Below are 15189 nucleotides of genomic sequence, written 5' to 3'. Positions count from 1 at the left end.
TCTAAATTTTCATCCATTATAAAAATCGCCACACGAAAATTTTTCAACTTCTTTGTATAGACGCCAAACAAAAACTAATCGTACGATATGCGTCAAAATTTGACAGAATGTGTATAAAAGTGTTGCCAACGTTGAGAGAATAAAAGTTTACCGATTGGACAAGCGCGGGAATTTTAAAATGAAAATTCCGGTTCTTTTTTTATCATAAGGTACATGTATATGTACATATACATGCATATAATAATACATATATACATATATAAGGCGCGTAAATTATGGTTTTTGTGTACTCGACTTTTAAATTAATGGTACTGCAGATATAAATAAGTGTGTGGTCATGTCTAGGATTTGTTTGACCCAATGTGTGTGAAATCGAATTGTCTTGGTGAAAAATTATTCTTTTTTTCTTACCTATTTTTTGAAAACTTCTGGCAAAGAAATGGTTTTGGACAATTTAGAGCTGATGGTTCTACGTTACTATAATGAAGCGGTGGCGTTATGCTCGGTTCTCCCAAGACAGACAATCATTTGCTTCTAAGTTTGCGAACATTTTTTGTTGAATTTGGTTCGTCTTCAGACCCCCTACTGTGGGCTCGAATGTCAAAGTGCTCTGAGCACGCATATTATTGGAAATTCAGTTATACGATTGAAAATTCAGTTATACGATGTGTTGAAATAAATATTATCTTATCTCAGAACGCATAGAGGAAAACACAATTTTAAAATAAGCGTTAATATTAAAATTAGTACTCGCAAAGTGTTGCATTATATCTCTGAGGGCTTGTGCTGGACGATTTTAACAGTTGGTAGCAAAAAGTAATAAATCGTTGTTTAGGTCCTTAACTGCAAAACCATTGATAAAAAATTCATTAAGAATTTGTATCTTAACGTCTGCAAATTAGTTCGGTTTTTCCTACTGAAGTGGGGGCTTCAGTCCGTTTACTACAGGTAGGAGTCAAATACGGTTTAGCCGAAGTTCAAGGAACAGTCTTGAACTTCGCGTGAGCCACGCAAAATCAATCAATTTAATTGCATGTTTCCCCCCTCACAATCAGGTCTACGGCATTTGCATATCTGAGATACCTAAAATTGCTTCCAGTATAGTACGACTAATGTTTCCTGAACGGACTATGTGTGGTGACATAACATATGTACCTCCTTGAAGAACAAGTTTTTTTGATTGCTATATTTGTTTTAGTAATTTCAAATGCTTTTGGAAGTACTTTTCGGTGTTGCAAAAAGTTCAGTGAAATAAATCCAAAATATATTAAATCATTTTTATTGATCGTACAGATTTCCTCGACAGCGAAGACGATAGAAAAATTACAGTTCCTCATAGTACCTCATAGTAGTTATCTTGTCATTGACAAATTGCATGCCACGTTGGTTCTAAAATTCACACAGGAACATTCTCACCTCCCACCTCCGGGAACGACATGCTGAGCAAGACTTTTGCCAATTAACATGTAGCACTGAAGAATGAGACTTGGTGTGCTTCACTGAGTCTAACTGCAGCACAGAGAGGCACAGCAGCAAACTAAATCCGAACGGTTGCTAGCGTTACAAAGTACACTGTCAAACTTACAAAGTATAATCAAACATTCTGTTTGTAGCTTAATTGGCCTACTGTGAACCAGAAAGCATAAGAAGGGAAAACATAAAACACACGTCCAGGATAACATGATGACTAGTCTCACTTGTGTCCTAGTTGATGCAGGAGTTGGTTAAAAATAAATGGTAGCCTTGAAGGAACAGCATTCGTTCCTTTGCCTAAAATTATGTAACCCAAGTATTTATGGAGTACAGTGCACTTAAGTAGTAAAATGAACTCGTTGTGTTTTTTTTTTTTCAAAAGTTGTTTGGAGTGTTTTACAATATACGAAATAAAATTACAGTCCAAAGTTTCTATTAATCGTCATTGTTTACATTTCAATCTATAACTGTGGCTTTAGTTTTCATGGAAATGTAAAGCTTTTTTCCGAAAAAAGCACACTTGTAACATGCACAAATGATGCCCTAATTCCAATGTTCACTGAGTGGACTGGTGAAAGCTGAAGGTATGAACATCGGAGCAGTTCGTAACGCGATTCATGTAAATCTGACAAATCCAATATGAAGCTTAAATTTTCCAACATTACTGAAGAAGCTCAAAACCCCGAAGAAATCTTCGATTTGGCGACACTGAGGTAGATTTATCGGGTTGTGGTTTTCGGGTACAAATGATATCGAATGGGTGTTCAGGAACGATTGTGTTTTTTGGCGCAATGCGATGACGCTTCATTCGGCCAAAACACGTATTGTCCATCAGCATGATGGTTTTTAAAAAAACGGAATCAAAACCTTCTACAAACATTCGTTCTGGCACACATCTTGATTGATTGCCAACCCAGATTGCTTGAACCATGGGGCCATACTCGCAAAAAAGGATATTCCCAATGATTAGTTCGGGAAATGTGAGAACGGGATATCTTGTTAGTATGATGTCTTTGATGAATTTGAATTGTTATGCTCTGATGAGTTGAAGTCGAAGATGAAATTAGAGCAATACAAAAAAATCAAGTTTACTTTCAAATCATATCAGTTAATATTCTGAAATTCTAAATCCAATAATCCACTTGTTAATCGCTGACGGTTGGTAGCATTTGTGGGTTTTCAGTTGCCCCACGATGTCGTGATTGTCGCTCGCTTCACATGGCTCGGCTAGACAAAGTGTTAACCCGTTTACCGTAAACCTAATACCTAGCATAATTGAAAAGCCGTAAAACACATACCTGATTGAACCTACACACAGGTGTAATATCGTATTACCGAAGCAACGCCATCGACTAGCATCCGTTGCCGGTGTTTATCTACCTAATCTCGTAATTATAATCGCGTAGAATAGAGCCCTATTCATGACGTGTTTCGCCCGTTTGCTTTAGCCTTAATATACGCAAACCATTTCATAGAAGGGGTTTATCCGATTAAGTGTACTCTCATTAGGTCGGGTCAGTCGAGATTTATTCCATTATAGTGCACTGACCCTAGTACAAGTGGGACGTCTCGTATAGTAATATGAAGAATTGTTGCATTGAATGTAATCAATAAGCTGGTTTGAAATGAGTTTAGAACATGGTGTAAATAATCTCTTTTAAGTTAATCTAGAATGGTTTAGAACCAAATCTTATGTTCATTTCAATATAAATGTCAATTATATAGCACTATTGTGTAGACACCTGCTGTCAAATTTTGGCCATAGAAACGGAATAAACTTGTTGCAACTACAGGGTCCGGCACTCGAAGTGTAACCAATTAAAAAGGCCATAAATTCAGTTTGGAAAATTACTTTTACTTAATTCAAAGTACAAAGTGTGTAAAAATAATACAAAATTCAGAATCAATTCACTTTTGATCGATATGACCACCTTTTGCCTTGACTATGGCCTTGAGACGGTCAAAAAACGAATCGCAAGCTGCCCGAATGTGACTTGCAGGTATTTTGGCCCACTCGCCTCGAGACTGCTGTATCTTTTAGTTCGGACTTTGCTCTCCAAAATGGCCCAAAAAGAATAATCCATTGGATTCGCATCTGGTGAATTCGAGAGCCATTGTGTGGACGTGATGAAGTTCGGAACGTTGTTTTTCAGCCATTCTTGGTTCACTCGAGCTTTGTGAGACGGTGTCGAGTCCTGCTGAAACGTCCATGGTCTGCCACCGAAATGTTTGTCTGCCCACGGCTTCAAAGCAACCTCCAGAATAATTTCCCGATAATATGTCGCATTTAAGTTGACGCCAGGCTCGAAGGTCTGAAGTTAGTTACACTTCGAGTGCCGGACCCTGTATTGATACCTGGCGACATGACAATTCAGTACTACACTTACTTACGTTATCTATCAGCTCTAGTCCTTTAATGGTTCTTTGCAGTATCAGGAGTATTTGGATAACTTGGTCAATGGCCAGTTCGTTGCCATTTGGCTCGTCATTCTCATTGCACTGCTTTTCTTCTTGTATCAACAGGTTAAGATTCAAGAACCATTTTATCAGGTAATTAGTAGTGATTCAGAATTACAATAGCTAACCTGGAGAGTACGAACAGGTAACGTTTGCATTAACAGGGTGACAAGTTACCGGGAAAATCGGGAGAACCGAGAAAAGTTGGGAATTTGATTTCACCGGGAAAATGCCGGGAATTTTAATGAAAAACCGGGAGAAACATAACTAGCTCAAATATGAGTATCAATTGTTAGCATTATGATTTTTTTATTCAACAAGTAGGAGACAATACCCAAGTTAGCGTTTAGGCGAAATCTTCAATCAAAGTGTTGAAACAACTTATTGTCCCACACAGGTTCTATGTTAAACAATCCATTGAAAATTGGACCAACACCGCAAGTCTCGTCCAACGATTTTTAAGGACGTTTAAGCAGTTTTAAATCAATCAGAAAGCATCAGAACTTTCTTAGCTGTTTTCAAGAATAGCACAATGAAAGTTCGTCTTGAAAAATAAACACAATTTGGATGCTTCTGTTGGATTTATTTGGTTTTAGAATACGTATTCAACACACTTGGCAAAGTCAAAAATTTTTTATAACATAATTCACAATCCTTCATGTTTAAAATTTGCTGATGATGATCAACTTGAGACAATACTTGTGTTATGCTCATATTTGTGTGCGATTTCAATAGGACTCACAAAATTGGAAAAGTTATGACCATATATTATGATTTTATCCACCGTTTGCAGGGAGTGTTCGATTACCTTCTATGAGAGCTGATACTGGTTTCTTAGGACCAGTATAGAATCTTAAAAAGATTTAGAATATGGTTTGATTTGTTCAGTGAATCTGTTTAATTTTCTTTTGAAGGTCCCAAACTATTCCATAGTAGAATCACAAGAACGTTGATGTTGATGTAGAAGAAGGAGAACTGAATTTAGTTTGAGCTTTTGGAACTGATAGACACCTAACTTCAATAATGTATAACTGTATCGATATTTAAAACAAATGGTTCACATTGCTTCCGATATGAGATCTGTATCCTAGCCGATTAGTTCTAAGGTGGTAGAAAATATAACTAATTGAATTAATCATTGCTTCATTTGAAATCCTGAATGTTATTTGTAGATGATCTGAATTATAATCAGTTCTCTACAAATGTGACATTGATCTTCTAGAACTAGATCAATTGTAGAAGGATTTCTCATAGAAGATAAATTAGTTGGGCCATTTGAAAACAAAACTGACTAAAAACCAGCGGAGAGTTAATGAAGAACTCCGGAACCTTCTGGTTATTTTTTGAGAAATGTTTAGCATATAGCAGCATGTTATTAGGAAAAAGTAGATCGATATCTTGTGCGTTTTTGCAGTTATCATTTGATTTATTTGCTCATCAACGCATTGAAATCGTAAACATGTTGCATTAAAAAAGGGTTTGATATGACGGATGTACCTATTGTTTATTGATTAACAGATACATTAGAAAAAAATTGGGGTTTTAGAAGAGCCAGTCGTTTATAGAGCTGTCAAATTTTGTCTACTGACTCATTGGTTACTATGATTGATGTTGCATGGGTAGTTTCGCCTGTGCGGATGCGGTTGAAGCTATGAATAATCTTTGTTAAATAAAACCTTAATTTTAAATGAGAAAATACAATATTTTTATTGGATTCTGCACATTTTGACCAACTCTTTGTCACCTGAGCCAATTTGTTCGTTCATAACCTTATGACTGGGTTAAGGCCAAGGTTCTCGAAATCGGAAATAAATTAAATGAATTATTCTAAACACTAAATTGAATTGTTTATTTTTTGTCCCTGAAAATTTGGTGATAATCAAATAAAAGGTCAAATTATGGGGAATGAATGTTGTGTGTACAGATTTTAAATGGTACACCTTTAAGGGGCGGGTAGGGTTCAACATGTTTGAAAAATCATTTATTATTTGCTTTGCATTTTCGTATAGTAAAACATTTCAAGAATATTCTGTGAAATTTTCAAGCCTATCGGAATAAAACTTAGCAAGTTATGGGCCTTTATCTTTACAGGCCCAACATTTCTGCTTCGATTGACTTATAAAACTTGACAAAACTCCCTTGAAATGTTTCATTATAATAAGTTATAAAAGATAAAATATGATTTTTTGAAAGTGTTAGACCTTACCATGAAGTAATAATTTTTTCCATAGATTTTATAGACAAAAACCTGTTTTAATCCACCTAGTGGTGTAATGATGCCTTTCTCATATCAATCATACTATTATATATAATACTGTGGTGTTCTTCAAAATAATTTTCTTCGATTCTTAAAAGAATAACCGAAATCGGTTTGTTTGACCGTCTACTGACTATCAATTGGAAAAGATTTGAGGTCGATTTAGAAATTTTTTAAAGGTTTTTCCCCATTTTAAGTGATGGCATACAATTTATAACACACTTTACCCTATATTTCCGGAACCGGAAGTCGGATCCGCATGATATCTAGCAATTACGTATGGGTCCTCAGGATCTTTCATTTGAACCTAATTTTGTGAAAATCGGTAGCGCCATCTATGAGAAAAGTTAGAACCCATATTTTCTTTTTTTTGCACATTTTACCCCATAACTCCCGAACCGGAAGTCGGATCCAAATAATATTCAGGAATTTTTTATGGGACCTCAAGACCTTTCATTTGAATCTAAGTTTGAGAAAATCGGTTCGTCCATCTCTGAGAAAAGTAGTGCACTTATTTTTACAATTTTTTACACATTTTATCCCATAATTCCGAAGCCGGAAGTCGGATCCAAAAATATTCAGGAATTTTTTATGGGATCACAAGACCTTTCATTTGAATCTAAGTTTGTGAAAATCGGTTCAGCCATCTCCAAAAAAAGTTAGTGCAAAAAAACGCTACATACACACATATGCACATACACACACAGACATTTTGCGTACTCGACGAACTGAGTCGAATGGTATATGAAACTCGGCCTCGGTTCAAAAGTCGGTTTTCACAATGATTGCATAACCTTTCTATATGAGAAAGGCAAAAACTTTAAACGCGTTTTTCTCGAAAGCAGGTTTTGAAAGTCCGTGTCCATCGTCATTAAAAACTACTGCACCAATTTTTGCCATTCTCATATAGAAAGGCTATACAATCACTGTGAAAACCGATGAACTGAGCAAATTTCTATGTGTATGTAGGTAACAAAAAATGCACTCACTTTTATCAGAGATGGCTGAACCGATTTTCACAAACTAAGATTCAAATGAAAGGTCTCACGGTTCCATAGCCTGCTATTGAATTTCATCCCGATCCGACTTCCGGTTCTGGAGATATAGGACGATATGTACCAAAAAAAAATGTAAAAAATATGCACTCACTTTTTTCAGAGATGGTTGAAACGATTTTCACAAACTAAAATTCAAATAAAAGGTCTAATGGTCCCATAGCCTGTTGTTGAATTTTATTTGGATCTGACTTCCGGTTCCGGATTTACATGGTAATATGTGGAAATTAGACAAAAACTGCGCACTCAATTTTCTCTGCAACGGCTTAACTTATTTCCACAAACTAAGATTCAAATAAAAGGTCTTATAGTTACCTGAAAATTTCTAGAACATTTTATCCGAATCCGTCTTCCGGTTCCGGAACTAAAGCGTGATAAGTGGAAAATTAACAATTTCATTGGTATTTTTTCAAGAAAGATGGTCAAATGGGCTGTTGATAAACATTTTAGTTATTTTATGACAAGTGCAACCGAAAGAATAAAATAATGTAAAGCCGGTGTAAAATAAATTATATAAAAAAATTTAAGAATGATTTACAGTTTATTTGAAAAGTTAGTTTCGTTTGTTAAATTTTGTTTCATTGGTTTAATCGAAATAGAGCATGAGATAGTAAGTCTAGGTTTAACTATGTTCAAAACTGTTCCAATTTGGAGGCCATATTTGTTACTGGCATACTTCGGCTATTCCGGTTTCAAATGAATTGGAAATGGTGATTAAAATAAGCAAAAAGGATTTCACTCACTTTTCTTCAAGATGGTCAGATCGATTTCCGCAAACTTATAGGTTCAAAGGAAAAGTCTTAAAGCTTGCTTCAGACAGAATTGGAACAAAGACAATTGGCTGTATTTCAGTTATTTATTATTCAATTGAAGATCTTTTTTTCTACAAATGTAGCGTTTTCTTCATACTTTTAAGAAAAAATACATAAAATTATTCGTCACGGTTTCGAAGGAATTCTCGAATTTTTCCTGTAACACGTCTAATTAGGCGGTGCACACCTTCTTCGTCCATCAATTTAGCTATCTTATTCCACCAGGTCGTCATCTAATTAATGTCTTTGACAACCTTTCCCTTTGCCTTGAGTCTCCTCTTCATGATTGCCCAGTATTTCTCAATAGGGCGGAACTAAGACTAGTAGGGTGGGTTAAGGTTTTTCGGAACAAACTGGACCCCTTTCTCTGCATGCCATTCTTGAACGACTTTGCTGTAATGACAGCTTGCCAAATCTGGCCAAAACATTACGGGATGGTCGTGGGATCGAATGAACGGTAAAATTCGTTTTTGGAGACACTCCTTTTGGTATAGTTCCGATGTCATTGTCTTATTTGTAACAAAAACTTTCGTTTTTTTTGCCACAGCTGCGATATCACAAATTTTCTTGCAAATTTGTCGGCAAAAACAAATTTAAATTTGGCTGGAACATCCCCTCGAGCCGTTGACCAGTAAATTTTGTTACCTGGAATTTGCTCGAAGACAGCCTTGATATAGGTTTCATCGTCCATCAGAAGACACCCGTCGAACATGGTCAGCATCTGGTCATTGAGTTTCCGAGCACGAATTTTGACCACGATACTTGATTCCTTCCCGGAGTTGAGCTCTCCTCACGGTACTATGGGCAGCACCGAATTTTCTGGCCAAATCACGGTCCAACATATTAGGATTCCTCTTAATCGTCTTCAAAATCTTACCACGCAGTTTCCGGTCGACAGTTCCACTCCGACGATTGGCTTGAGGCTTCCGAATCGTCGTCAATGTTTGATAACGCGCCTTACGGTATTTCTGAGCAATTTCAGCTGTTTAGCTAGCCTAGATGCAGACCAATTTTCCAAATAACTGTGCACAATTTTTTCCCTTCTTTCGGCTTCCATGTTGATTGTTTACAAAGTGCAGTCGATTTGCGGAATGTCAAAAATCATACGTGAAGCTGATAAAATTTCCGACACGTGGGCGCCAAGAACTTCCAAATCCGTCCTCCAGAAGCGCCACAATATGAGCAAAAGTTTGTTCCAATTCTAAATGAAGCAAGCTTTATAGTTTCATACGGAATTCCAAAATTTGTTGTGGATACTACCTCCGGTTCCCGAACTGCAGGGTAATCAGAATTTGTAGAGTTTGTTAGATTAAGTCCGAGCAATAAGTAGTATGAGAAAGGTATCATTACACCACTAGGTGGATTAAAACAGTTTTTTTAATTTTGCACACACTTTCTACATAAAAAAACCAGACCCCAACGTTTTCCTTTTCGTTGTTTGTTACTTTGGGGAGATTTTACAGCTACAAAGTGGCTGATTTTTTCGTGAAAAATCGTAGTTTTGACTATAAACAACCGCCAAAAATACAAAAAAAAAATTAAAAATCAAACAGAAACGTTGGGGTCTAGCAAAACATTTACTCTATCTATGCCTCTTTTATTTGTTCACTTCTGATTAGTCTGCACTGAGATACAGTGGACACCGAAAATAATGATTTTTGGAAGCTTTCTCAAAAATACCTTTTCACCGACTTATTTCTCAATATTTTTCCACAAAAAATTACAAAATGTTGTTCGAATGATGCCTGTTATCATGCAAAACAATTGAATTTATTTTGTTGAACGATAATTCTAAAAATTTTTCAAAAATGATGACTTTTTTCATCGCTTAGACCGAATGAAATGAAATCGGATGAAATTCCATGTTATGTCGTTTTTGCCTGAGAAATTTACAACTACCCCAGGGTAGTTGACGAACTCGATTAATAATGAGAAAAACTTTATGGCTTCAACCGAAATCGCGGAATGGTAGTAATGGTAGAGAAACTTAAGGCTATAAAAATAACTACGTGCATACAGGACTTGAATGTACAATCAAATCCGTATCGCTAGTATGTACAAAGATATTATGCAATATTTGGGATATTGATGTAATTTCGTCGGTTACAAAATCAAGACAAACCGAGTCTATATTCTGGGTTCGCGTGTTCGGTGTTGGTTCCTAATAAAGATCTCGTGCAATTGCGGACTCAAAAGTGTGACGATTGATTGAACTGTTTGATTGAAAATGTCGATCATTAGAAAATTTTGGTTGCCGTGTTCCATATCAATGACTCGAACAACCCCATGGGGCTCGATTTTGAGAATTTAAGAAATATATCATAGGTCGGTACAATCCTAGTCCGAAAGAGTATCGTGTATGTTTGTTAGAAGGAATGGGTTCTACTGGAGTACACGGAAAGAAATCCGTTACAATCATTTTAATTTACCATGAAACCATGAGCAATAACTCTTCTTCCATGAAACTTAATCATGGTTCGAAAATGCGTTACCTGAAGAATGCATTTCTTTCAAAGCTCGTAGCTATATCATTTTGAACCCTCTGCCTCAAGTGATGTGATAGATTGCTTAATAGATTAATGGTAAAGCAAAAAGCAGACATTGAAAAGCAAGACCTACTGAAAATGTTTACTTGATCCTGAAGCATGTTCATTTAATAATCGTGTTGTTTTACCCACCGGCTAATAGAGAATTAAACATAACATACAAATAAAGATAATGAACCGAAAATTGACATCATAAGATACTAAACACGGCTACGCTTTTCATTTGACAAACATCAATGTTACATTTTGTTTGAATGTATTCTTACATTTTTGATGTGACCGTTGTTGCTAGAATAATATTCCGAGAGCTAGCGTAAACCAAAAAATAAATTTGATTGTGAATTTGGAAAACCATCTAACGAAAATCAGAAAAATATTTTTTTGGATTAATTTGTTTTATAGATATAACAAAACAAGCTGTATTGATTTACCTAAATATTATAAATAAGACGATTTTTTTGCAAGAATTCGACATAGAGTTTCTTTTCAAGAGGTTTGATTCACACGTGTTTTTTCATGCAGTTCGTTTAAGTGTTTAAATTCTGAAACACAAATTCAAAACTGGAGCAATGAACGCAAGTAAACACGTTATTTTAGGCGTTGTCGTTTTTCAAAAATATAATATTTTAGTTGTTAATGATTCTAATTAGAAAAAGTTCGTCGTGCTTTTCACTGAATTTATGTTGCAAAAATTGACATCGTTGCAAAAATCACACATAACGCCTGAATTTATGTTGCAAAAATTACCATCGTAGCAGAAACACGCTGAATTTATACCCAACAACTTAAAGTGCGTTACGTTCAAATTTCAGCGAAATCAGTCCAAATAGATCATGATCCGAGAAGTTTTAATCGTGGTGTATTATCATAGCATGAAAATATATTATTTTTTCCAAATCAAGACTCGTTTTGCTCACTTTTAGAATCGGAATTTTGCCCGTGTAGTATTCTTCTATTGTTAGCCCTGGCCATACTTCCTTGCTGGATACACCAATGAATTTTTCGAAGTACACGAATTTTGCTATGCTGAATTCGAATTGGTCTCTCCATACATGGAAAACCAATGGTTTTCCACATTGAAAATGTGGAATATGTGAACTCTAATGACTTGCTCTCCATTTCTTGGATTGCTCTAATGAACACAGAAATTCGAAAATTGATACTTTCTTGGACAGGAAAAATTATAAATTACAACAAAATTGAATGTAAATTAAAGTAATAATATGAATTGCGCATAATTTAAATTTTTACTGAATTTCGTTTTCGTCTTTCTCTCAGAGGTAGGCGTACTCACCACTATCCAGCTATGGGCGAGGGGTAGTTGGTGTTGCTATAGCGAATCTAATATTCACATGGAAGGCCTTTGCTTCCTTGTTTTACAGCTGAAATTTTTGTCGAATCATTTTTCCATGCGGCACATGAATCAGTTACCAAACCACGATGTGTCAAAGCATCGCACAGTGCTGCTTTTCGGAAGGGAAATAGTTCAAGGTATTATCATTTTTAGAGGTTTTTTCTGTTATTTGGTACCTTGTTCTGTGTACTACTCGCATGCTACACGGTGTCCTTTCAACGGTCATCCACTCGGTATCGATTTTTATTCGCCTCAAAATCGGACCGGGTGCGTTCGTTCGGTGAGAGTGCCTTTGCTGATCATTATTTCCCCGATTGCGCGACTAGAGAACTGGTTTCGTCATTAATGGTGTGAAGTAATGTTGTAGGGTACAACACGACCCCGTTCCTTTGATGGAAGATCCTTTCGAGGTAAGCTTTACATGGTAATGTGTGTTGTCACCATTCGCAATGGACCAATAACATTGATCGAACGTGGTTGCCTTTCTCATATAGAAAGGTTATGCAATCACTGTGAAACCGGACTTTTAAACCTGTGTGTGTGTGTGTGTGTGTGTGTGTGTGTGTGTGTGTGTGTGTGTGTGTGTGTGTGTGTGTGTGTGTGTGTGTGTGTGTGTGTGTGTGTGTGTGTGTGTGTGTGTGTGTGTGTGTGTGTGTGTGTGTGTGTGTGTGTGTGTGTGTGTGTGTGTGTGTGTGTGTGTATGTGTGTATGTGTGTGTATGTGTATGTAACAAAAATGTGGCGAGTTATGGGGTCAAATGTGCAAAATGAACTAAAAACGTGCAATCGATTTTCTCAGAGACTGCTCATCCAATTTATATAAACTTTGATTCAAATGAAAGGTCTTACGGTGCCATACGGAATTTCTGAATTTCATTCGGATTCGATTTTCGGTTCCGAAGTTATAGGGTAAAGTGTGTTAAATATTGTGCACCGTCACTTAAACCGACGAAATATTTTTTTCCCATAAATACGTTTATTTCATAGGCAATATACATAAGTTTTTCTTCGCCATCACCACAATACAGAGTACTTTAAACCTAATACATTTCGAATATCATATTAGTATGTTGGTATTTTTTAATTAATCTAAACACTTTTTTTATCAAGCGATTGGGAATTATAAATTACATTAAAAAAAATACATTCATTTTGTACATGATCTTATAACAATTTCAGGTTTGTTTGTATCAGTTCACCACTTTTATTCAATATAAGAAGCTGGCTATTGATTGAACTAATGGAGGAGAAAGGAGTCTAACATAATATAAAATTTAAATTGGAACTCGAATGGACTTAGTGAAGTGATAAAGTAGTTTCATTTAAGGAAGGTCACGACGGACGGAATGTTGCGAATTGGAACATTGGATAGTCTACCTTGGGTACGCAAGGAATTTATTAGTTGAGATCTGACATCACGATACACCACGCATGTCCAAACGACATGATCAATATCGTGATAACCTTCGCCACAAGGACAATGATTAGTTTCGGAAAGTCGAATTCGAAGGAGATGTGCATCTAACGTGTAGTGATTGGACATGAGTCTGGACATCACACGAATGAAGTTCCGCGGCGAAATAAAAACCGGAAAGAATTTTCTAAACTGGACTCAAAACTCCACAAATCGATATCCATTATCTGTAGGCAACTAAACAAACCGATTACTGCTATCCTGGTTCCCGGTCTTCAGTTCCGAAAGCACCGGAAATGATGGTCATATATTCCAAAGTGGATCTCACTCATTTTTTCAGTGATGGTTTGACCGATTTCCACAAACTTAGATTCAAATGAAAGGTCTCACGGTCTACGAAATTCCTGAATTCGATTTCCGGTTCCGAAGTTATAGGGTAAAGTGTGTTAAATATTGTACACCGTCACTTAAACCGGCGAAACAAAAACCGCAAAAAAATTTCTAAACTGGACTCAAAACTCCACAAATCGATAGCCATTATCTGTAGGCAACTAAACAAACCGATTCCGGCTATCCTGGTTCCCGGTCTTCGGTTCCGGAAGCACCGGAAGTAGTGGTCATATATTCCAAAGTGGATCTCACTCACTTTTCTCAGCGATGGTTTGACCGATTTCCACAAACTTAGATTCAAATGAAAGGTCTCACCGTGCCATACGGAATTCCTGAATTTCATCCGGATCCGACTTCCGGTTCTGGAGAGCCAGAACCTGGTTCAGAATCTGTCAATTTTCATGGCTGCATCCTGTTGTTTACACTCTTCTCTAACCACTTGTGCAGTTGTTTATTCGTTTTCATTAGTTTGTTTCGAAATGCGTCGACTTTCAGCAGAACAACGTCGAAATATTGTGTACAAATGGTGCACAGAACGCGGACTGTCACTGAGAAAGATAGCAAAAATGGAAGGAGTTAGTGAAAAAGCCGTGCGAAATGCAATAAGGAAGTTCGGTGAGGATAACACCTTTGAGGATAAACCGAAAACGGGTCGAAAAAAAGGTCCTGCTAACTCTCAGTTGGATAAACGTATACTGAAGGCGTTCGAGCAAAAGAAGGAGGTTTTAGTTTGGGATGTGGCCAAAAAAGTGGGCACTTCGAAGTCAAATGTTCTTCGTGCTAAAGAACGTTTGAATCTTCGAACCTATAAGAAGCAGAAACAACCAAAACGTAGTTCGAAACAAGAAGCATCGATCAGGCCGAGGATTCGAAAGCTGTACAATACGATTCTTGCTGGAAATTTGAACTGCATAATCATGGACGATGAAACCTACGTGAAACTCGATTACAAATCCTTGCCGGGACGGTGCGAAAAGGGCAAGTGTTAAACCAGCCCGAGACATCGATTAAAGTCGAAAGATTTGGTAAGAAAGCTATGGTCTGGCAAGCAATTTGTAGCTGCGGTAAGATTTCGAAACCCCTCTTCTCCACTGCTTTAATGAACAGCGAAATATACATCAAGGAATGTTTACAAAAACGACTTCTACCCATGATTCGAAGCCAGAAGGATCCTGTTGTCTTCTGGCCAGATCTTGCTTCTTGCCACTACTCGAAATCAACGATAGAATGGAATACTACCAAAAATGTCACTTGCGTCCCAAAAGACATGAATCCACTAAATTGCCCACAACTTCGACCAATTGAGGAATTTTGGGCATTAATGAAGGCACATCTTAGGAAACATGTCTCGGCAGCCGAAACCATTCAACAGTTCGAAAAAGATTGGAAAAAAGTGTCAAAACTTGTCGCCAAGAAGTCTGTACGGAGTTTA

The 15189-nt window shown here is 36.7% G+C and overlaps 1 protein-coding gene across 4 annotated transcripts in view; it reads left to right on the top strand.

The window, feature by feature from the left end:
- Positions 1 to 15189, top strand: part of LOC131436515 (protein king tubby 1) — a 229682-nt gene that overhangs the window by 18494 nt on the left and 195999 nt on the right. The window contains exon 1 of one of the 4 annotated variants that reach the window (XM_058605260.1): positions 1916 to 2057. The exons of the other annotated variants lie outside the window; for them this stretch is intronic. The gene's annotated coding sequence lies outside the window, so the exon portion shown is untranslated. Of the gene's footprint in view, positions 1 to 1915; positions 2058 to 15189 lie in introns of those variants that run through there. 4 annotated transcript variants of the gene reach the window in all.

Source organism: Malaya genurostris, chromosome 3 (genome assembly GCF_030247185.1).
Source record: "Malaya genurostris strain Urasoe2022 chromosome 3, Malgen_1.1, whole genome shotgun sequence".
Lineage (NCBI taxonomy): Eukaryota > Metazoa > Arthropoda > Insecta > Diptera > Culicidae > Malaya > Malaya genurostris.
Note: the sequence above shows the minus strand (reverse complement) of the source record. Positions and strands in the feature narration are given on the sequence as shown.